We start from the raw sequence: 23,371 nt of genomic DNA on the forward strand, positions 1-23,371 counted from the left end.
CAAGGGGCCTCGCACAAAAAAATTGCTAAATAGTCCCTTCTCATTACACATCACATTATGATGGTCAGCTCTCCAGTTGGTTCCGAGACATATTGGTCTAGAAACAATCCCTCATACACTCTAGGATATTCTCCCCCACTGCATTGCTACCAGTGTGGTTGGACCAATCAATATGTAGATTAAAGTCGCCCATGATAACTGATGTACCTTTATTACACACACCGCTTATTTCTTGTTGGATGCTGTCCCCAACATCACTACTACTGTTTGGTGGTCCTATTAACGTTTTCTGCCCTTTGGAATTACGCAGCTCCACCCATAACTATTCCACATCATCCAGACTAATGTCCCTACTTACTAAAGCATTAATTTCCTCTTTAATCAGCAACGCCACCCCGCCTCCTTTTCCTCTCTCCTATCCTTCAAAATGATGAATACCCCTGGCTGTTGCGTTCCCAACCTTAGTCAACCTGGAGCCATGTTTCTGTGATGCAAAATACATCATATCCATTCTCACAGAGCGTTCAGGCTTGTATTTTCAACACACTTTGCCTCTTCAGAATGTTTCTGTTATGCGGCCCTTTTTGTTGTTTGCCTTGGGTTTATCTGCCCTCCTCCTTTACTATTCCCCTTTCTATCTTTTGCTTCTGCCTCCATTTTACTTCCCTCTGTCTCCCTGCTTAGGTTCCCATCCCCCATGATGGGAGCTTAAATCCTCCCGAACATCACTAACAAACACTCTCCCTAGGACATTGGTTCCGGTCCTGCCCAGGTGCAGACCGTCCGGTTTGTGCTGGTCCCACCTCCCCCAGAGCCGGTTCCCATGTCCTAGGAATTTGAATCCCTCCCTCTTGCACCACTTCTCAAGCCACGTATTCATCTGAGCTATCCTGCGATTCCTCCTCTGACTAGCACGTGGCACCTCTACCAATTTTGTGATTATGACCTTTGAGATCCTAGCTTTTCATTTATCTCCTAGCTCCCGAAATTCGTCTCGTAAGGACCTCAGCCCGTTTTTTACCTACATCGTTGGTACCTACAGCACCACGACAATTGGCTGTTCACCCTCAATTTTCAGAATGTCCTGCACCCGCTCCGAGACATTCTTCACTGTTGCACCAGGGAGGCAACATACCATCCTGGCGTCTCGGTTGCGGCTGCAGAAACGCCTAGCTCTTCCCCTTACAATAGAATTCCCTCTCACTATAACTTTCACACTGATTTTCCTGCCCTCCTGTGCAGCAGAGGCTCCCACGGTGCCTTGACCTTGGCCGCTGCTGCTCCCACCTGATGAGTCATCCCCCTCAAAAGTACCCAAAACGGTGTATCTGATTTGCAGGTGGCAGGATGCATGGGGCCCATAGACTACCTTCCTTGCACTACTCTCCCCAGTGTGAACTCGCTGATGCACCATCAAGCGGGAGGGATGGGTGGATCCATTGCCATACACGGTACATTTAACAGCATATGGACATAAGAACATAATAAATAGAGCAGGAGCAGGCCGCACTGCCCTTCGAGCCTGCTCCACCATTTAATACGACCAAGCCTGATCTGATCACGGATTCATGTCAACTTCGCTGCCTATTACTCATAACCCCTTATCCCCACATCTGTTAATAAACTGTCTATTTCTGTCTTAATTTTATTCAATGACCCACCTTCAACAGCGCTCTGAGGAATCGAATTTAACACCTCCACTAAGCTTTGAAAGAAGAAATTCCTCCTCATATCAGGTTTAAATGGGCGTTGCACCTCCCCTTTTCCTAGTCTGCCGCCATTCAGAATATTATCTGAATGATTGCAGATTAGGAAAAGGGGAGGTGCAAAAAGACCTGGGTGTCATGGTGCATCAATCATTGAAAGTTGGCATGCAGGTGCAGCAGGCGATGAAGAAGGCAAATTGGTTGTTGGCCTTCAGAGCGAGGGGATTTGAATATAGTAGCAGGGAGGTCTTACTGCAGTTGTACAGGGCCTCAGTGAGGCCTCACCTGGAATATTGTGTTCAATATTGGTCTCCTAATCTGAGCAAGGACGTTCTTGCTACTGACGGAGTGCAGCGAAGGTTTACCAGACTGATTCCCGGGATGGCACGACAGACATATGAAGAGAGACTGGAGCGACTGGGACTGTATTCACTGGAGTTCAGAAGGATGCGAAGGGATCTCATAGAAACAACTAAAATTCTGTCGGCCTCTACAGGTTAGATGCAGGAAAAATATTCCCGATGTTGTAGAAGTCCAGAACCAGCGGATAGTCTTAGGATAAGGGGTAGGCCATTTAGAACTGAGATGAGGAGAAACGTCTTCACTCAGGGAGTTCTTAACATGTGTAATTCCCTACTGCAGAGATTTGTTAATGCCAGTTCATTGGAAATAGTCAAGAGGTAGTTAGATATGGCCCTTTCAGATAAATGGATGAAGGGTTATGGAGAGAAAGGTGCAAATGAGTACTGAGATGAATGATCAGCCATGATCTTATTGAATGGTTGTGCTGGTTCGACGGGCCGAATGGCCTACTCCTGCAACTATTTTATATGATTCTATGTTTTTAATGTCCCCTTATTCTAATTTTAACTTGTTTCTCTCCGCTGTGAATCCACTGCAGTTGCATGGGGTTCGTGGACTGAGTGAATCCCTTCGCACGCCCGTGGCAGGTGAACAATCTCTCTCCAGTGTGAACTCTTAATGTGTCAGCAGGTGGAAAGAGTGCGTAAAAGACTTTCCACAGTGAGAGCCTCTGAGTGATAGCTCTCATCAGTGTGAACTATCGCGTGCTTCTGCACGCCGGATGAATTATTGATTTTCTTCCGACACACCGCACAGAACTACCTCCCTATGATGTGAACACGCTGATTATTTTCCAAATATCACTATTACTACCCTAACACTTTTAGACTTCACAATAACTTGCCTTAATTATTGCTCCTCGATTTCGCTCCCAACGCATCATTTGTCGGCGTGGAAGTAAGCCCTCTTCATGCTTGGCCAGTCTTCAAGAATTTTTTGAGGATTTAACGAGTAGAGTGGACAAGGCGGAACCAGTAGTTGTGATGCCTTTCAAAAAGCGTTGGACAAGGGCCCACACAAGAGATCGTTGTGCAAAATTAATGCACATGCTATTGGTGGTAATATTTTGACGTGGATAGTGATCTAGTGGGCAGACAGGAAGCAGAGATTCGGGATGAACGGGTCTTTTTCAGAATTGCTGGCAGTGACTAATGGGGTGCAGATGGGCTCAGTGCTGGGACCCCAGCAATTTATAATATACATCGATGATTTAGATGAAGGAATTGTGTATACTATTTCCCAGTTTGAAGATGATACAAAGCTGGGTGGCGGTGTGAGCTGTGAGGAATATGCTAAGAGGCTGCAGGGTGACTTGGACTGGTTCGGTGAGTGGGGAAATGCATGGCAGATGAGGTATAATGCGGATAATTGTGAAGTTATCACTTTTGGTGGCAAAAACGTGAAGGCAGAATATTATCTGAATGGTGGCTGATGAGGAAAAGGGGAGGTGCAACGAGACCTGGGATTCATGGTGCATTTGTCATTGAAAGTTGGCAAGTGGTGAACAAGACAAATGGCATGTTCGCCTTCATATCTTGGGCATTTGAGTATTGGAGCAGGGAGATATTACTGCAGTTGTACAGGGCCTTGGTGAGGCATCACCTGGATTATTATGATCAGTTTTGATGTCCAAATCTAAGGAAGGACGATCTTGCTATTGAGAGAGTGCAGCGAAAGTTCACCAGACTGATTCCCGGGTTGCCATGGCTGGCCAATGAGAAGAGATTGGATCCACTGAGCCTGTATTCACTGGAGTTTAAATGAATGAGATGGAACCTCTTAGAAACATATACAATTCTGACGGGACTGGACAGTTTAGATGCAAAAAGAATGTTTCCGATGTTGTGGAAGTCCAAAAGGACAGGTCACAGTCTAAGGATAATTCGTAAGCCATTTAGGACCGAGATAAGGAGAAACCTTTTCACTCAGAGAGTTGTGAACCTGTGGAATTCACTACCACAGAGAGTTGTTGATGCCAATTCGTTAAATATATTCAAAATATGGCCCTTACGGATGGATCAAGGGGTATGGAGAGAAAGCAGGAACGGGGTACTGATGTGAATGATCAGTCATAATCTGATTGAACGGTGGTGCAGTCTCGGAAGACCGGATGGCCTACTCCTGCACCTATTTTCCATGTTTCTATGTTTCTATATTTCGTGGGACTGCCTACGATGCTGATGGTGATTCACCCGGACTGCAGGCCCCTCACAGGCCGCCCGTTGTAGACAGTGTGTGAGTGAGAGTATTATTATTCACGCGAATCACTGGCCACGCGGGGAGAGCAGCTCGCTCACAATACCAGGACACAGGGAGTCTGATGCAGGAACGTTTCTGCATCCTCTCATCGTTTAATTAATTTCAGAATCAGTGTGAAGGGATATTTCCCTACATTCTTCAACTCCTGTCTGAACTTAGTCTGGGTCACGGCATAAATTCCCGTGTTTGTGCAGCAACTCAGCAGCTGCAGCATTATTCCAACGTCCATTACATAAATAGGTATATATACAGAATCATACTCCAAAAAGTACATCTGGGTCCAGATAGAATTCACCATAAGCACCGCCCACAACAGGATGAAATTGCCGGAGATAACAAACAGTAAAATGATGGAATTCCTGCGGCTCGCCATCTCTGGGTCACTGGGACACTCCCCACTGCTGGCACCCAGGAGTTGCCTGCGTGCTCTGCTGGCCAATATAATATGCCTGGCGGTGACAGTATTGAGCAGCAGAATCAGAGCAAATGGGATACATGGGGTGAGAATATAATGAAGGAATGTGATTGCTGCCCAGACTGGTGAATTCAGAACATCATCTGTTATAAAGCAAAACCAGGGCATGTTGTCAAGTATATAGAAACCTGTCAACATAAAATACCAGAAAATGTTCTTGAACCCGCTCAGCAAAGTCACGGTTCCCAGAACCACAGCCGCCGTTCTCTCGGTGCAATATTTAGTTTTCAGCTTCTGGCAACAAATGGCCACAAAGCGATCAAAGTTGAAACTAACGGTGAACCAGACAGAACAATCTGTGGCTGCGTGAATTAAGACGGCGTGAATATTACACACATGGAAGGACCGCACGAAATGGAACTCTTTCTGATAAAGAATCGGAAAGTGTCTCAGTATCAGGTCGAGGATAATGACCAGGAGATCTGTCGCTGCCATGGCCACCAGATAGCGAGTGACACATCTGGAGAGACCGCACTTTCCACGAGGCAGGATCATAATCGTCAGGATGTTAACTGTCAGGCAGGGAAATAAACAGGTAGAGCAAACGTTAATTTGGGAGCAAGGAATAGACTCCAAACTAAAATAATTAACAATCTTTGACAAGGTAATCACCAACTAAATTGATTTATCAGCATTAAATCAGACGACCCATCCCTCAGTCAATGAGCCGCCAAATGCTTATGCAACATCATGATCATATGCAGCCCCTCGAAAGCGAGAAAGACTTGCTTCCACGCTAAAAGTGAGTTATCTGGTAACTTGAACAGTCCAACATGGTAATTACAGTCTCTGTCACAGGCGGGACAGAGAGTGGTTGAAGAAAATGCTGGGTGGGGATTCTGGTTCGCCGCACGCTCATTCCGCAGCCCTCGCTTGGTTTCTACATGTTCTCGGCGACGACTCGAGGTGATCAGCGCCCTTCCGGATGCACTTTCTCCACTTTAGGTGATCTTTGGCTCGGAACTACCATGTATAGGTGGGGATGTTGAGTTTTAATATGAAGGCTTTGAGGGTGTCCTTGAAACGAGCATTTGAAGTATTTGAACACAAATGGAAGAGATTAATTGTTGAGCTTTTCACCTGTTGGTTTCCACTTGTGCAGAGAATATTAGACGAGAAAATATGATAGTTTGTTCATATTCTAAGCACCTAAGTTACAATCAGCCGGGGTTGTTTATCCTGAAATACAACTATTTTTGATTGAAACTATATATGAATTGCTCCCTCATTGTAGAAACATAGAAAATATAGAAAATAGTTGCAGGAGTATGCCATTCGGCCCTTCAAGCCTGCACCGCCATTCAATGAGTTCATGGCTGAACATGCAACTTCTGTACCCCATTCCTGCTTTCTCGCCATACCCCTTGTTCCCGCTGGTAGTAAGTACTGTATCTAACTCCTTTTTGAATATATTTAGTGAATTGGCCTCAACAAATTTCTGTGGTAGAGAATTCCACAGATTCACCACTCTCCGGGTGAAGAAGTTTCCCCTCATCTCAGTCCTAAATGGCTTACCCCTTATCCTTAGTCTGTGACCCCTGTTTCTGGACTTCAGCAACATTGGTAACATTCTTCCTGCATCTAACCTGTTTAAACCCGTCAGAATTTAATACGTTTCTGTGAGATCCCATCTCATTCTTCTGACTCCAGTGAAAACAAGTCCAGTTGATCCAGTCATTCTTGATATGTCAGTCCCACCATCCCGGGCATCAGTCTGGTGAACCTTTGCTGCACTCCTTCAATAGCAAGAAAGTCCTTCCTCAAGTTAGGAGACCAAAACTGTACACAATACTCCAGGTGTGGCCTCACCAAGGCCCTGGACAACTGCAGCAATAGCTCCCTGCCCCAGTACTCAAATTCCCTCGCTATTAAGGCCAACATGCCATTTGCTTTCGTAACCGCCTGCTGTACCTGTATTCCAACCTTCAATGACTGATGTACCATGGCACCCAGGTCTCGTTGCACCTCCCCTTTTCCCAATCTGTCACCATTCAGATAATAGTCTGTCTCTCTGTTTTTAACACCAAAATGGATAACCTCATATTTATCCACATTGTACTTCATCTGCCATGCATTTGCCCACTCGCCTAACCTATCCAAGTTACTCTGCAGCCTCATAGCATCCTCCTCACTCCTCACACTGGCACCCAACTTAGTGTCATCCGCAAATTTGGAGATTCTACATTTAATCCCTTCGCCCAAATCATTAATGTACAATGTAAACAGCTGGGGCCCCAGCACAGAACTTTGCGGTACACCACTAGTCACTGCCTGCCATTCTGAAAAGTAGCCATTTACTCCTACACTTTGCTTCCTGTCTGACAGCCAGTTCTCAATCCATGTCAGCACACTAAACCCAATCCCATGTGCATTGGCTTTGCACAATAATCTCTTGTGTGGGATCTTGTCGAAAGCCTTCTGAAAGTCCAAATATACCACATCAACTGGTTCTCCCTTGTCCACTCTACTGGAAACATCCTCAAAAAATTCCAGAAGAATTGTCAAGCATGATTTCCCTTTTACAAATCCATGCTGACTTGGACCTATCATGCCACCTCTTTCCAAATGCGCTGCTATGATATAAATGTGCAATAAAACCGATAACTGGAATGATATTACACTTTTACCATTGAAGAAGCGAATTAAATCTGGTTGCCGGTGTTGATGATGCACTTCAGTCCCTCCGGCAGCCACCTCTCGTGGAAGGCCGCGAAAGTTCCGGTGGACACCACTTGCTCCATCTCAAGGTACACCTTGGCTTGAACGTATCCGCGGAAAAGAGGGAGGCAGCCGGGCTGAACGATCCTCTCGAACACCCGCTGCCTGGACCAGCTGATGGACCTCTTGGCCATGTCCCGGAGCAGTCCAACGATGATGATTCGGACCTCCCGCTCCCCCTCCGCACGAGGGGCCCAAAGATCAGAAGTGTACAGCCGGAGGCAACAGATATATCCACTCTGTTTCTCGCAGAGAGACCTACTGAACTGAGACAGATCGGCATGGGACCAAATTGCAAATTCAAAATAAAGATTGGAAATAAATGAATGAAATCTGGCTGAACGAACATTTTGTTTGAATGTTAATGACGCCTGTAATCCTGTTCCACCCATCAGAAGCACTGCAATTAATGCAGAACTTGAGATGGTGACAAAGGAGACACTGACTGGAACTAAACCATCAGCGGATATTTACCCGCCTGTAACATAGCGTGGACAGAACAGAGCGAAGAGAGTTTCGCTTCCTCTGTTCAACTCCAAGTGAGAACAAAAGACGAGAAATTGGCTGATAAAAGGAAGGAATAAAATAATAAAAAATGACGGCCTCTGATATGATTTCTGAATTATTGCATCACAGAAAATAACGGTAAAACATTCACAATAAATAAATATTCATGAACCTCAGGATCTCTGAGATGATTCCAGTGATGCGACGATGCGACTTCCCAGATAGGGCTCCCACCTCGCTCCAGGAGTTCACACCAACATCTGCCTAGATTACACTGCTCCCTCCCTCAGTCTCGATGTTTAATGACCAGATTCGCCGACATTACACTACTCCCACCTCTGTCGAGAAATTTCATTCCCAGGAGCGCCTAACTTCCAGTGCTCTCACGTCGGTCCAGGGATTTCATTCCGAGATCCAAAAGCATTACTCCGCTCCCGCCTCTGTGATTGGACCTGACTTTTTGGAATGAACATATGATCTTGGCCGCAACTCCCCTTCCATGCCCATTCCCTTAACTCCCTTCTCGTTTAAAACTCAGACTATCTCCAATGAATAATATTCAATGAAGCTGCCTCCACAGCTTTCTGTCGAAGAGAATTCCAAAGATTCACGCCCCCCTGAGAGAATAAATTGCTTCTTATTTGTGATATAAATGGGCGATCCCTTATTCTGAACCTATGTGCCCTGGTTCTAGATTTCTCCCACTAGAGGAAACATCATCTCTGCGTCTACCCCATCAAGCCCCTATAGAATCTTACACATTTCAATAAGATCACTTCGTAGTTTTCTAAACTCCAATGTATACACGCCCAACCTGCTCAACCTTTATTCTTATGACAACATATTCATCTCAGTAATCAACGTCGTGAACCTTCTCTGAACTGCCTCCAATGCAAGTAAATCCTTCCTTCACTGAAGTGACCAAAACTGTACACAATACTCCAGCTGTAGTCTTATCGACAACGAGTGCAGTTGTAGCAGGACTTCTATATTATGTCCCACTTGAAATAAAGCCTGACATTCTGCTGCCTTTTCTAATTGCGAGCTGTACCTCCATGCTAACCTTCTGTGTTTTATGTACAAGAGCACCCAGATCAATCTGGACCACAGCAATTTGGTATCTCTCCCCATTTAATGATAATTTGCTTATTTATTTTTCATAACAAAGAAGATAGCGTCACATTTTCCACATTATACCCCATCTGCCATTGTTGTGGCCCACCCACTTAGACTATCTATATGCCTTTGCAGATTTTTTGCGTCCTCCTCACAACATGCTTTGACACTTATCTTGTATTAGTGCTTCGATGCTGGTACACCTGGACAGTTCCATTGGGCGGGCCACATCATCTGGATGCATGACACAAGACTCGCAAGCAAGCGCTCTACTCGGAACTCCTACACAGTAAGCGAGCCCAAGGTGGGCAGAGGAAACTCTTGAATGAAACGATCAAAGCCTCCTTGATAAAATGCAACACCCCGACCGACAGCTGAAGTCCCTGGCCCAAAACTGCCTGAAGTGCACGAAGTGCATCCAGGAGGGCACTGAGCACCTCGAGTCTCATCGCCGAGAGCATGCAGAGACCAAGCGCAGGAGTAAGAAGGAGCATGCGTCAAACGAGTCCTACCACCCTTTCCTTCAACCACTGTTTGTCCCACGTGTGACAGAGAGTGTAATTCCCGTATTGCACTGTTCAGTTACATAAGAACTCATTTTTAGAGTGGAAGCAAGCCTTCCTCTATTTAAAGTGACTGTCTACGTTGATGACGTCGTATCATCAGCAAAGATTTAACATTTAATATAGATTTTTAAATTATGATGGGTTTTGATAGACCGAGTATGTCGAAAATGTTTCCAGTTGCACAATGGTGTATAACCAGAGGAGACAGGTTTAAGGTAATTGACAAAAGAACCACAGGAGAGATGGAAAGAGTGTTCTTTATGCAGTGAGCTGCTGCGATCTGGAATGCGATTTGAGAGAACACGGTGGAAGTAGATTCAATAGTTATTTTCGAAAGGGAGTTGCTTTATTCGTGGAAGGGGATATATTTACATTTTTCTGGCTAAAGAGTTGGGCTTCTGAGATAGTTCTATCCAAGAGACGGCATGGACACGATGGACCGAGCGGCCTCTTTCTTTGCTGTATTAATCTAACAGTCGATGAGCAAGAGACAGAGACAGTGAAATGAGGAGAGGCAGCGTGAAACTGCCAGAGAGACAGAGAGAAAGTGAAAAATTCACAAAGTGCCAGAATGAATGAGAAAAAGAGAATAGAGACAGACAGTATGATTGGAGGACGGAAAGAGGGAAGTAAATTAATATTTATTGGACAATTGGATAAATATTTGAAGGGGAAAAAATTGCTGGACTATGGGAATAGAGTAGGGGAATGGGACTAATTGGAGGGGTGAGACCATGGTGGGAGTTGAACACATGGATGAGAATAATAAAAATGAGATATTACTTAATCGGGAGCCAATGTTGAAGAGCAGATTGTTGATGGGTGAACAGGACTTAGTGGAGTTAGGTTATGATCAGCAACTTGGTTAGGTGATCTATAATTTATAGTGGACTGTAACTGCGAGGTGGGCAAGGAAAGCATTGTAATGGTTGATTCTTGTTTCACAAAGTCACTTGGTTATTGAGGCGAAGGGATGAGATGACCAGTATTATGGAGATGATAGTGGGCAGAACCAGTGATTCAGAGGAGAAGAGGTCAGAATTGAACTCAGGGAAAAAACAGAATGCTGAATTTGTGAACAATCTCGTTCTGATTCAGACATTGGCCACAGAGGGGACTGAGTCAGAAGATATACAATGTGATGAAGACTTCCAAAGAATGAAGTGACATACTCAGTCATACAGTGAAATATAGAGTGGAGTTATAATTGTTGGATCTAGAGACTTACCAGGAACACCAACTACAGGAAAGAGTGTGGAATAAATTAAAATATCACTCGTACAATTAACAAAGTATGCATAGTTAACAGCTGTATGAAGAGATTTCCCAGGAACAACAACTGCATCAAAGGTGAGAAAGCAATTTACAAGTCTTGTAATACAGCGAAATTTGGTTGCAGAGTTAATAGTTGGATGCATAGACTACCATGAACAACAAATGCAGCAAGGAGGGGAGAGTAAAATATAAGATCAGTAATACATTGAACCATGATTACTGGAATAATTAGATAGACTTACCAGTAAAACCAACAACAGCAAGGACGGGAAAGTAAATGTATTGAATAATACGAAATGCGTAACGGATTCGCAATAACAATGATAATTCCTCATAATGTGCAACAAGAAAGTTAAAATACAAGATGAAACTCCTGCCATTTGTTGTAACAGTCCAATCCATTTTTTTTCAGATTCTGATACATTGTTGTATCATTCCAATCTACTGTTCTCAGATTCCGACTCCCTCTCTGTGGAGCAGTGCGATGATCGCTGTTAGTGCCAGAGGTGATGTATTCACTGTGACTATGGGGTAACACTTTGAAAGGAGTGCTATTCAATATGAGCCAGAATCACTCCAGTGACACAATTTGGTAAATAGAGCCTATTATTAATTACAGTCACTGAATAAATGGCTTCTGTAAACCCGTGGAGACTGATATTAATTACAGTCCCTGAACAAACATTTTCAACTAACCCCTTTCAATCTAACACTTTATGTACCACAATAAAGTAGCTATCCTGGAGGAGCTTTGATCACCTGGATGGGTAAGAGAGGAAGGTTCCCAGATACTTTTCCCGAAATTGACCTGGATTTTAAACTGGTTTTTGCCTCTCCCGGTAGATCACATTGCTCCGGTTGGGTTGGAGTGTATACTGTTTCAGTTTATGGTGTGTCTCAGCTGTGTGGGGCAGTCTGCTTGTGCTTGGTGCTCTTTACTTTTCCCCATTGTTAATGGTTCAAAAGATTACATGTAAGCTTCAGGGCTACTGACCGATGGTCTGAGTCTTTGTCGGCCGGCGTGGATATGATGGGCCGGAAATGACCTCCTGTGTTGTAAATTTCTATATTTCCATGTTTCTATATAACTGGTCCGAATGGGAATTATGAGTGTTGCTGAGTGAAGGAATGATGGAAATCACTCAGGCCAGAATCTTTAATCCTCCCTGGATATGTCAGTGGTGCCAGAGGACTGGATGTTCGCAAATGGTACACGCTGTTCAAAAAAGGAGAGAGGGAAAAAGCCTGTCGCTACAGGCCAGTCAGAATAACGTCTGTGGTGGGGAAACTTCGAAAGGCCATAATCCGGTATGAAATTTTCTGTCACTTGGAAAAACATGGATTAATAAATGACAACCAGCGCAAATTGTGTTAATGTCGTAGTGTGTCTGAAAAACATGATTGAATTTTTTGATGTAATAACCTAAAGGTTTGATGAGCGTAGTGCAGCTGATTTTGTATACATCGACTTTTAAAAGGCGTTTGATAAAATGTCACTTCATCGACTTGACAGGGAAACTGAACCTCATGGAATTAAAGGGTCAGTGGCTGTGTGGAGACAACATTGGCACCGGAACAAATAACTGAGAGTGGTGGTGAAAAGTTGGCGTTCAGACAGAAGGGAAGTATAGAGTGGTGAAACCCAGGTTCTATATTAGCGCCAGTGCTCTTTCTGATAGAGATTAATAGCCAGGACCTAAGTCTAAAGGCATAATTTCAAGTTTGCAGATGTCACGAAACTCAGAAATGTAGTTAGCAGTCGGGAGCATAGCAGACATCAGGAGCACAGTGATAGTCTGCTTAAATGGGAAGATGCATGACAGGCAAAATTAAACATGTGTGAAGTGATACATTTTTGAGAAGGAACATGACAAGATACAATATAAGTTAAACAATACATTTTTTAAATGGCGTGCGGGTGCAGAAACACCTGGGAGTCGATGTGCACAAATCTTTGAAGGTGGCAGGGCAAGTTCATAAAACTGTTAAAAACGGAGGAAGAATCTTTGACTTAATGAATCATCGGGTATGGCAGGAAAGTGATTGTGCTACTGTACTAATGATCCAGAGACCTGGAGTAAAGATCCAAGGACATGAGTTCAGATCCCACCACGGCAGCTGTGCAATTTAAGGTGAATTAAATAAATCTAGAATTAAAATAGTGTGTCAGCATTGGTGACCGTGTGGATCTCGGATTGTCATTACCCATCTAGTTCAATAACCTGTTTTCGGGATGGAAATCCCCCGTCCTTACCTAGTCTGCCAGCTATATGATCCCAGTCTCACAGCAATATGGCTAACTCTAAATAGCCCTCTAGATGTATCGATGAATTCACCAGCAGCTTCTCGGTGGAATTTGGGATGGACAATAAATGCAGCCCCCACCACCGATTCACACATCATGAAAGTACAATAAAAATCTGTTCAACATCGGTTAATCTCTGCATGACGATTCGGCAGCGCACATTGCGAAAGCATTGGAGAAGGTGTGGAAGAGATTTAATCATCATCATAGGCATACCTCGAAATCGGGGATTACTTGCTTCCACTCGAAAAGTGAGTTCTCAGGTGATTGAACATTCTAATATGGGAATATCGATCTCTGTACCAGGTGGGGTAGATAATGGTTGAGGGAAAAGGTGGGTGGGACTGGTTTGCCGCACACTCCTTCCGCTCTCTGCGCTTGTTTGCTGCATGCTCTTGGCGACGAGACTCGAGGTGCTCAGCGACCTCCCGGATTCTCTTACTCCATGAGTGCAGTCTTTGGCCAGGGACTCCCAGCTGGCAGTGGGAATGTTTCTCTTTTTCAAGGATTCGTTGAGGGTGTCCTTGTAATGTTTCATCTGCCCACGCGGGGCTCGTCTGCCATGTAGGAGTTCAAATAGAGCGCTTGCTTTGCGAGTCTCGTTTCAGGCATGCGGACAATGTGGCCCGCCCAGCGGCTCTGATCAAGTGTGCTCAGTGCTTCGCTGTGGGGATGCTGGCCTGATCGAGGACTCTAACGTCTGACATCCCAAGGGATCTGCAGGATCTTGAGGAGACATAGGTATTTATCCAGTAATTTGTGGTACCTACTATATACGGTCCACGTTTGTGATCCATACAGTAGGCTGGCTATGACTACATTCTCGTCGACCATGAGCTTGGTGCCAGATTTTATGGTATGATCTTCCAACACTCTCTTCCTCATGCGACCGAAGGCTGCGCTGGTGCACTGGTACCCCCAGAGAGAGTTATAAGTTGATATAAGCAACTGTGATTTTTCCCGTTCGATCAGAGAATATTAACGGGAGATTTAATAGAGGTTTTCAAGAATATGAGGGCTTTGGATAAAGTAACTGAAGAGAAACTCTGCCAATGGTAGAAGAGTTGTTAACCAGGGGAAAGAGTTTTACGAAAATTAACAGAGAGAAGATGAGGAGAATTTGTCTTACACTGCGAGTTTGCATCATCTGGATTGTTCTCACTGAAATTGGGCTGGAAGCAGATTTAACAATAACTTTTAAAATTTGCAGATGACACAAAGATTAGTGGGAAAGCGGGTTGTGTGGAGGACACAGAGATTTGGATAGATTAAGCGAATGGGCTAAATTTTGGCAGATGGAATAAAATGTCGGAAAATGTGAGATCATCCACCTTGGAAAAGAAAACAGTAAAAGAGAATATTATTTGAATGGGGAGAAATTACAACATGCTGCGGTGCAGAGGGACCTGGGGGTCCTTGTGCATGAAACTCTTTTTGAGTCTACCTGCAAAACATAAACCATTAAACCGTGCCATCCGACCTGGGTGACACACCAGACATTTACAAGGCCCTTTTTTTTTCCTTTTTTTTTGTGTTTTTCTTTTTTTTTTTTTTGGGGCTCTAAAATCACAATTTTCCCAGTGCCCCCTATAAAAGGGAAGGGGACACTAAAAGCACCGGCAATTAAAACAAATTAAACTTTTAAACGCAAAATCGCATGAATCTCAAAAATTTAGTTTGCAGGTGCAGCAGGTCATCAGGAAGGCGAATGGAATGTTGGCCTTCATTACGAGAGGGATGGAATACAAAAGCAGGGAGGTCATGCTGCAACTGTACAGGGTATTGGCGAGGCCGCACCAGGAGTACTGCGTGCAGTTCTGGTCACCTTACTTAAGGTAGGCTATGCTAGCTTTGGAAGGGGTACAGAGACGATTTACTAGGCTGATCCCGGAGATGAAGGGGTTAACTTATGATGATAGATTGAGTAGACGATGTTTTTACTCGTTGGAGTTCAGAAGGATGAGGGGTGATCTAATAGAAAAATTGAAAATAATGAAAGGGATAGACAAGATAGAGGCAGAGATGTTGATTCCACTGGTCGGGGAGACTAGAACTAGGGGACACAGCCTCAAAATACCGGGGGGGAAATTTAAACGGAGTTGAGAAGGAATTTCTTCTCCCAGAGTGTTGTGAATCTGTGGAATGCTCTGCCCAAGGAAGCAGTTGAGGCTAGCTCATTGAATGTATTCAAATCACAGATAGATAGATTTTTAACAATTCATGGAATTAAGATTTATGGGGAGCGGACGGGTAAGTGATGCTCAGTCCACGGTCAGATCAGCCATAATCTAGTTGAAAGGTGGAGCAGGCTCGAGGGGCAAGATTGCTTACTCCTGTTACTAATTCTTATGTTCTTAAATTCTTATGTAATTGGAATCAACATTGGAATTCCGGTATTTGAAGGGATCTGGGAACAGAACAGGGGTGTGCGGCTGATTGAATAGCTCGATCACAGAGCCTGGAGCAGCATGATGGATCGAATGGCCTCTTCTGTGCTGTATGATTCTGTGGTCCTGTGATAACAGAAGCCATTGAGTCCTTGTCTCGTGTGGAATCGATGCTGTGCTCTTTTTGAGCCTGTTTCTGATCGTTACTTGTGCTCTGATAAATGCAATAGCGGAAAAGCAAGCACAGTATAAAATAGAGTTTAAAAAACCTGAAATCATGAAATAATTATGAGACCAAAAATAGGGCCATGATGATAAAATCGTCACCAATAAATCCAATAATAATTTCAGGAGAAGCCTCTGCAACCAGAGAGGTGAGAATGGGGAACCAACCTCCAGAGGCAGTGGTTGAGGCGAATAGTACAGAATCATTTAATGGGAAGCCAGATCAACAAATCAGGGAGAAAACAATAGAAGATTCTGCTAATAGGGTAAGATGCAGAGTTGTGGGAGTTGTGTGGAGGAATGGTGGTGGTGTGTGTGCTGCATAAACGCCAGCGTGGTGCAGTCGGTTCGAATGCCTGCTTTGTGTGCTGTACGATATATATAATTTGCTTAGCCGAGCATGAGCCCCGCTCTGATCACATCCCGCGCCGGGATTCAATCCTTGCATTATAAAGCATTGCTCTGATTCCTATTACATTATTTGTATCTATTTCCTCTAAGTATATCAGGGATAAATGTAACCAAATCACAGATGAAGGTTGCAGCAGAAGAGAAGATCGTGCAGGAGGGCAGACAGTCAAAGTTATGAAGGTGGAAATCACGATGAAGACAGAACATGATGCCACCGATGTTTCAATCGCAACACTCAGCGCTGAGGAGTGAAGGAAGTGCCTGAGGAACCCGAAACCCAGCCAGAGACAGAAACTACCAGGGTGAACAGAATGAGTTTTGTAATAATACGACTGACCAACAAAAATGCTGCATCTGCGTTAAATGCTCAGCAATTTGAGGCGTGGAGAATGACAACCAGTTCAGGTTAAATTGTTCCACCGGCAGGTACAGCACGGGTTTAGATACACAGTAAATTTATCTCTACAACGTCCCATCAAATACTTCCAGCGCAGGTACAGCACCGGTTACATATCGAGTAAACTTCCCGCTACACTGTCCCGATCAAACAGTCCCAGGTCAGGTACAGCGGGTTAAATACAAAGGTAAGCTCCTGCACAATATCCAATCAAACAATCCTAGGACAGGTACAGCAAGGGTTAGATGCAGAGTAAAGCTCCCTCGAGACTGCCCATCAAACATACCCAGGGCAGGTCCATCACCGGTTAGATAGAGAGAAACGCTCCCTCTTAACTGTCCCATCAAACGTTCCCAGAGCTGGTGCACACGGGTTCGACACAGATAAATCTCTCTCTACACTGTCCCATCCGGTGTGTGTTGCGCTCAGACCCTCACTGGGTGTGAGATCAGCCGAACTTAGAACCAGCCTGGATTAAGTAACAGACTTTCGCAATGATCACTGCCTCTCCTCCCTCAGTGATTCCCCTCGCTGGGCTGTTTTGCTCCAGTCTCCGCATGCGATCCATGACGAGATTTCAATACCTCCTTCTGTCGCCCACTCTATATAAATTAATCCACTTTCATCCTGGAACGAATCTATTGACCATCTGCAAGGGCATGGTTGATTAGCAAAGATGTTATCTGGCTATTGTGAAGGCCCTGAGCTATCTCAACAAGAGCTATGCTTAAAACCACACCTCCGCATAAAACACACCAGACGACCACGCGTTGACCTCGGACTCAAGGGAGCAATAAAGAAAATCCAAAGATAAACTTGTACAACAATATAACAATATAAGGCAAGTGACACCTGGAAGAAGCGACCAATTGGGTTTTCGATCATGCTTTGAAAACCAATCACGTCACTGTTAATGCCTGTCCACGAGGTCACTCATGTGGCAAAACCTGTATAATTAACGTGTAATTTGAACAGTTCGGTTGAGATCCTCTCAGGCGGATGGGAAGTGAAATGCTCCCCCTGTACGTGCTGAAATAAAAATTCGTTGAACATTATTGAAGTTATCAGTCTGTAGATTCCGAGTTTGTTAATTGAGTAGAAGGGCGATCCTCCCCATCAATTGGCGTAGTTTGCAGGATTCTGAAACGCAAACCCGAAACGATGTGGCAGCTGTTGGGGTGAATAACCTTTATTAAATACCAGCTACAAGTTGGAGCTGTTAAACTGTTTACGGGAAAGCAGGAAATCTACAGAGAGAACAAATAAACGCGACAAGGAGAGGACGGAGGCAAAGGAATAAGGACAATTTGGGTTATGAGTAGGCTGCAATGAGCTTAAGTGGCGTGCAGTACTAACGACCAAGAATCGGTCAGGAGACACGATAGAGGTACAAAAGGAGCCCACTAAGGGAATGATAGTCCCTTAGCAATCTTGGAAGTGTCGGGGAATACGACTGGTGACCATCAGGATCTATACGGAAAATGCTAGCAGATAAAAACATAAAACTAATTGAGTGAATGAAGAAATAGGAATGGCAACCAGACGAAACACTGGAGAGGCAGGCAAAGTGACTGAGATGCAAGCCAAGGAATAAAGGAGACCGGGATCATACGGAAGTATTAGCCTGCTATCGGGTACAAAATAAAGTGATAGAAACAAAGGATCAGATAATGCAGGAGCGAAAAGCTAAAATAAAATAGATGGAAGAGGCAGAAGTAAGCAGTAGGAATGTTACAATATGTGCAGCAGTAACTGGGCGACCTACACTGCCTGCACCGATACCAATATAACGCCCACTTGAACATTTCAGTGAAGAAATAGAGAATAGTTGGGGACCACAGATGGTGAAGGGCGAACACGGGGAGCTGCTAAATCGGAATCGAGCCTCTCAGCCCAAGTGGCCGAATTAGTCGCCCTAAAGGAAGGCCTCAAAGAGGCAAAAGGTAAAAGGGTAAATATGTATACAGACAACTGATACGCATTTATGTGGTCCACAATTACATGGTGGCCTGGAGTCCGCGAGGTCATATGACATCGGGGCGAGGACCAATTCGACACGAGAACAGATTTACCGAAGAGGTAGAGACTTCCCTCCAGCCCCAGGGATATGTCATAATAAAGAACAAAGCCCATAACTAAATAACTGACTGACATCAGCAAGGCAATGCATAGGCAGATGAGGCAGGTAGGAAATTGCCAGAAGCATGGGGCCTATGGGCTAAAATAAGCACCTGTGCGCTTGGGCCGGAAGAAGAAAATATGTTTAACGTACAGGAGGCAACCCGACAGCAGGGAAATGTTGAATGGAAAAGACGGGAAGCTAAACAAGGAATGGATGGTATCTGGAGAAAATATTTTAATGTGGTAGCCCCAGGGTGCATCCGACAACACCTACTGAGTATATAGCACGGGTATGCGCACACAGGAAAGACCAGCGTGACGAGTTCAATATCCCGATGTTGGTGGTGGAAGGGAATGGGAAGAGATAAAGAAAATTACTGTAGGAAGTGCTTAACATGCACAAAGCATTACCTTGGTGGAAAAACAAAGTTGAGAATGAGAGAGCAACCCCGACCAAAGGGAGCATGGTAAAACATGCTGACAGGCTTCATGGGCCCACTGTCAAATCACCAGGGGGAACGTATTGCTTGTTTATAACAGACCAATTCAGAAAATGGGGAGAAGCAATCACAACAAAAATTGCTCAATGAGACGGTGGCTAGAATATTTGCAGAAGAAATTATACCTCGTTGAGGATTGCCCCAACAGATAGATTCATGTCAGCTTACAAACATCACGGGTCAAGTAATGAAATAAACATGCTGCCGACTGGGAACCAGGCAGAAATTCCATATCCCCTATCATCCGGCATAATCCGGATTAGTAGAACGAATGAATAGGACCCTGAAGAACGCATTGGCCAAAGTGATCAACGATACAGGAAATGGATGGGTAGATATACTGCCCCTCATTTTAACGAACTTCAGGGCGACCCTAATCCGGACCACCAGACGCACGCCTTTCAAATTAATGACAGGAAGAGCAATGAGATTACCTGCGTTTCGAGTGATGGGGAGTGATGATATCGGACTTTACTCAGACCCTACTGCGACCGAACAAGGAGATTAGTGACGCAATTATGTTAACAATTACATGATCTGAGGCATACATCAGGGATCAGCAAGTGATCAAGGACTGGGAAACTGATAGCAAGGAACAAAAGGCTCAGAAACACAGATTGGGAGCAAGGTAACGGTAGAAATATACGCCGAAAAGCCAGGATTCTCAGCAAAATGGACAGCCACTCACCAGGTAATAATGGTAAGCGACAGCTGCATGTTTGTGGTGATAAGAGGAACCGGACGGTGGACTAATTGAATACAGTTGAAACATTATGCATAACATGACTCCTGGAAAACATGTTGTATTTTAGAGAACCTTATTCCTAGTAGGAGGGATATTGGGTAACTCCATCTTAGACCACGACCCAGCGATAATTTGTCCAGACCGATATCAATAAAATATTTCCAATACAAACTCAATCTTTCACGAAAAATGCAAAAGGGGGCGAATTGAAATGGAATGGACAAGCCTGGTAAAGGGTCCGTCATGGCTGAACCAATCATGGACATGCATCAGTAGCTCGGACCAAGACAATCCACACAAGTGTGTGTGGGTAAGATGAAACATCACCAGGGAAGTGGGGGGGACTATGCCCATGCCCATGCCCATTAGTGAATCACAATTCGGTAATGGTTACTTTTGGGGAATGTTCTTGTGTAAGATAGAGATCCCAACCATCACAAGAGCCCAAAGCAAAACGACCCCAGAACCCCAAGGATGCCCAGTCATTGACCCCGGGGTTCAAGCAGAGGATTAGAAAGGAAAATAACTGCAGAAAATATCCACATCATGGTACTCCAAAGGATTATTACAGTATTGTTAAACCTAAAGAATATAATTATCCCACTGCTGTGCGATAAGTAAACCATATGGTTCGTCAAAAACCTAATACTAACAGCCCTTGACGGGCCCGAATACAAGACTATGACGTTCAATATAAAAGAGCAAAGCAAAAATGGGAAATGCATGAGGAGAAAGAGGGGAAGATTAGAAATGGTGGCTGCAGGATAGGTGGCTGGCGTTGTGACGGTTAATGCAATAGATTATCAAACAACAGAAGAGTAGGTCATCACCCTCACACATTCATTAAAAGAACTGCTGGAAAGGGGAGATTGTAACGGGAAAATGCAGACCCAGCTATGGGACGGGGAGGAATGGGAGCTGTAACAGGTTGCCCATACTTTGCGGGACCATGCAAAAACGATCAATTTTAAACCAGGCTGGACGGACCATGATTAAATGAATGGAGGCCGGGATAGTTTGTGCGGGATATGCGGTTTGGATCTCAATACGGTTGAACATAACCTAGAACAATTGCAGGATGTGTGGGTGCCGGATTGGATAACCAATGGTGTATTTGCTGAATGGACATTGGGCAAGAATGACACCCAATCCTGTGAGGTCGGGAGCGAACGCCATGCCTGTTCCCTAATAACAGTTATGGAAGCAGAAATCGGAATATAATACGGCTTATATTATTAATAACACAATACGACGTGACTAAGGGAAACAAATAGTACCAAGGAAGATATATTTTAAATAAATAAATAATCAGATCCATGTGCAATGTCACAAATTGCACCAGTACGTAAATAAAAAGCGAAACAATACGAAACGTGCCGATATTAAAAGTTGTTACAAGAATAATCAAGTTGTTTTATGCCAAGAGCACCCAGAACTTAATAACAACGACTCTGGATATGGCCGAACAGATGGATGTGTGTTGAGAGTAACATCGTTAAAACTGGACTCCGAAACGACTGCAGACTCACACGTCAAGGGAGGATGGTGTTTGAGCACCACGGCGGTCAACATTACGGTGTGGAAGTCAGCAACTGCCGTATCACGAGCATCAACTTCTGTTTTGCCCCAGAAGAAGAAGCCGATATCCAGTGATATAATATATATCCAGAATTGAAAGAAAGTCCTTCAGTGGGACGGTGGTGGACATTATCGAAGCAAGGTATAAATGTTTCGAGGAACCACAAGTACGATATGTACTCAGAATTAGTGAAGAACAAACTAAGTTGTAACAGGACAAAGAAACATAGAAACATATAAAATAGATGCAGGAGTAGGCCATTCGGCCCTTCTCGCCTGCAGCGCCATTCAATGAGTTCATGGGGGAAATGCAACTGCAGTACCCCATTCCTGCTTTCTCGCCATACCCCTTGATCCCCCGAGAAGTAAGGACTTCATCTAAATCCTTTTTAATATATTTAGTGAATTGACCTCAACAACTTTCTGTGGTAGAGAATTCCACAGGTTCACCACTCTCTGGGTGAAGAAGTTTCTCCTCATCTCGGCCCTAAATTATTCTTGACTTCCCCAACATTGGGAACATTCTTCCTGCATCTAACCTGTCTAATCCCATCCGAATTTTAAACCTTCCTCTGAGATCCCCCCTCATTCTTCTGAACTCCAGTGAATACAAGCCCAGTTGTTCCAGTCCTTCTTGATCAGTCAGTCCTGCCATCCCGGGAATCAGTCTGGTGAATCTCCGCTGCACTCCCTCAATAGCAAGAATGTATTTCCTCAAATTAGGAGACCAAAACTGTACACAATACTCCAGGTGTGGCCTCGCCAAGGCCCTGTACAACTGTAGTAACACCTCCCTGCCCCTGTACTCAAATCCCCTCGCTATGAAGGCCAACATCGGCGGCAGTCAGGAGCACCGTCGAGGAGGTGCCTGGAGAGGTCTATAAAAGGCACAGCAGGGAGTCAGGGGCCCAGCGTCGGCGGCAGTCGGTAGCAGTGTCGAGGAGGTGCGTGGAGAGGCCTATAAAAGGCACAGCAGTGAGTCCGGGGCCCAGCGTCGGCGGCAGGCGGGAGCAGCGTCGAGGAGGTGCGTGCAGAGGCCTATAAAAGGCACAGCAGGGAGTCCGGGGCCCAGCGTCGGCGGCAGTCGGGAGCTGCGTCGAGGAGGTGCTTGGAGAGGCCTCTTAAAGGCGTGACTTGTGCAGCTACAGGGAGAAGGCAAAAAGTAGAAAGAAATCAAAAGGTGACGTCACAGTCAAGAGGGTAAGTGATTGGCTGGTGATTGGTGAGTAGTTTTTCTTTTTACTCTTCGATATCAGTGAGTAACTTTTAACATTGTTGTTGCCAATTTAAGTGTATCTAAGGGTTAAGTCATGGCAGGAGAGCTCGGTCGGGTGTTATGCTCCTCCTGCACCATGTGGGATCTCAGGGACGACACCAGTGTCCCTGACGACTATATCTGCAGGAAGTGTATCCACCTCAAGCTCCTGATGGTCCGCGTTGCGGAGTTGGAGCTGAGGCTGGATTCACTCTGGAGCATCCACGATGCTGTGACTGACGTGAGTATCACGTGTAGCGAGTTGGCCGTACCGCAGGGAAAGGGTCCACAGCCAGATAGGGAATGGAAGACGAACAGGAAGAGCAGTGCAAGGAAGGTAGTGCAGTAGTCCCATGTGGTCATCCCCCTGCAAAACATATACACTGCTTTGGTTACTGTTGGGGGGGATGACTCATCACGGGAGGGCAGCAGCAGCCAAGTTCATGGCACCATGGCTGGCTC

The 23,371-nt window shown here is 44.8% G+C and overlaps 1 pseudogene; it reads right to left on the reverse strand.

The window, feature by feature from the left end:
• Positions 1 to 4,413: 4,413 nt before the first annotated feature.
• The window catches only part of LOC139251830 (probable G-protein coupled receptor 139), a 43,390-nt pseudogene continuing 24,432 nt past the window's right edge, over positions 4,414 to 23,371 (reverse strand).

This window comes from Pristiophorus japonicus, unplaced genomic scaffold (genome assembly GCF_044704955.1).
Source record: "Pristiophorus japonicus isolate sPriJap1 unplaced genomic scaffold, sPriJap1.hap1 HAP1_SCAFFOLD_45, whole genome shotgun sequence".
NCBI classification, from domain to species: domain Eukaryota; kingdom Metazoa; phylum Chordata; class Chondrichthyes; family Pristiophoridae; genus Pristiophorus; species Pristiophorus japonicus.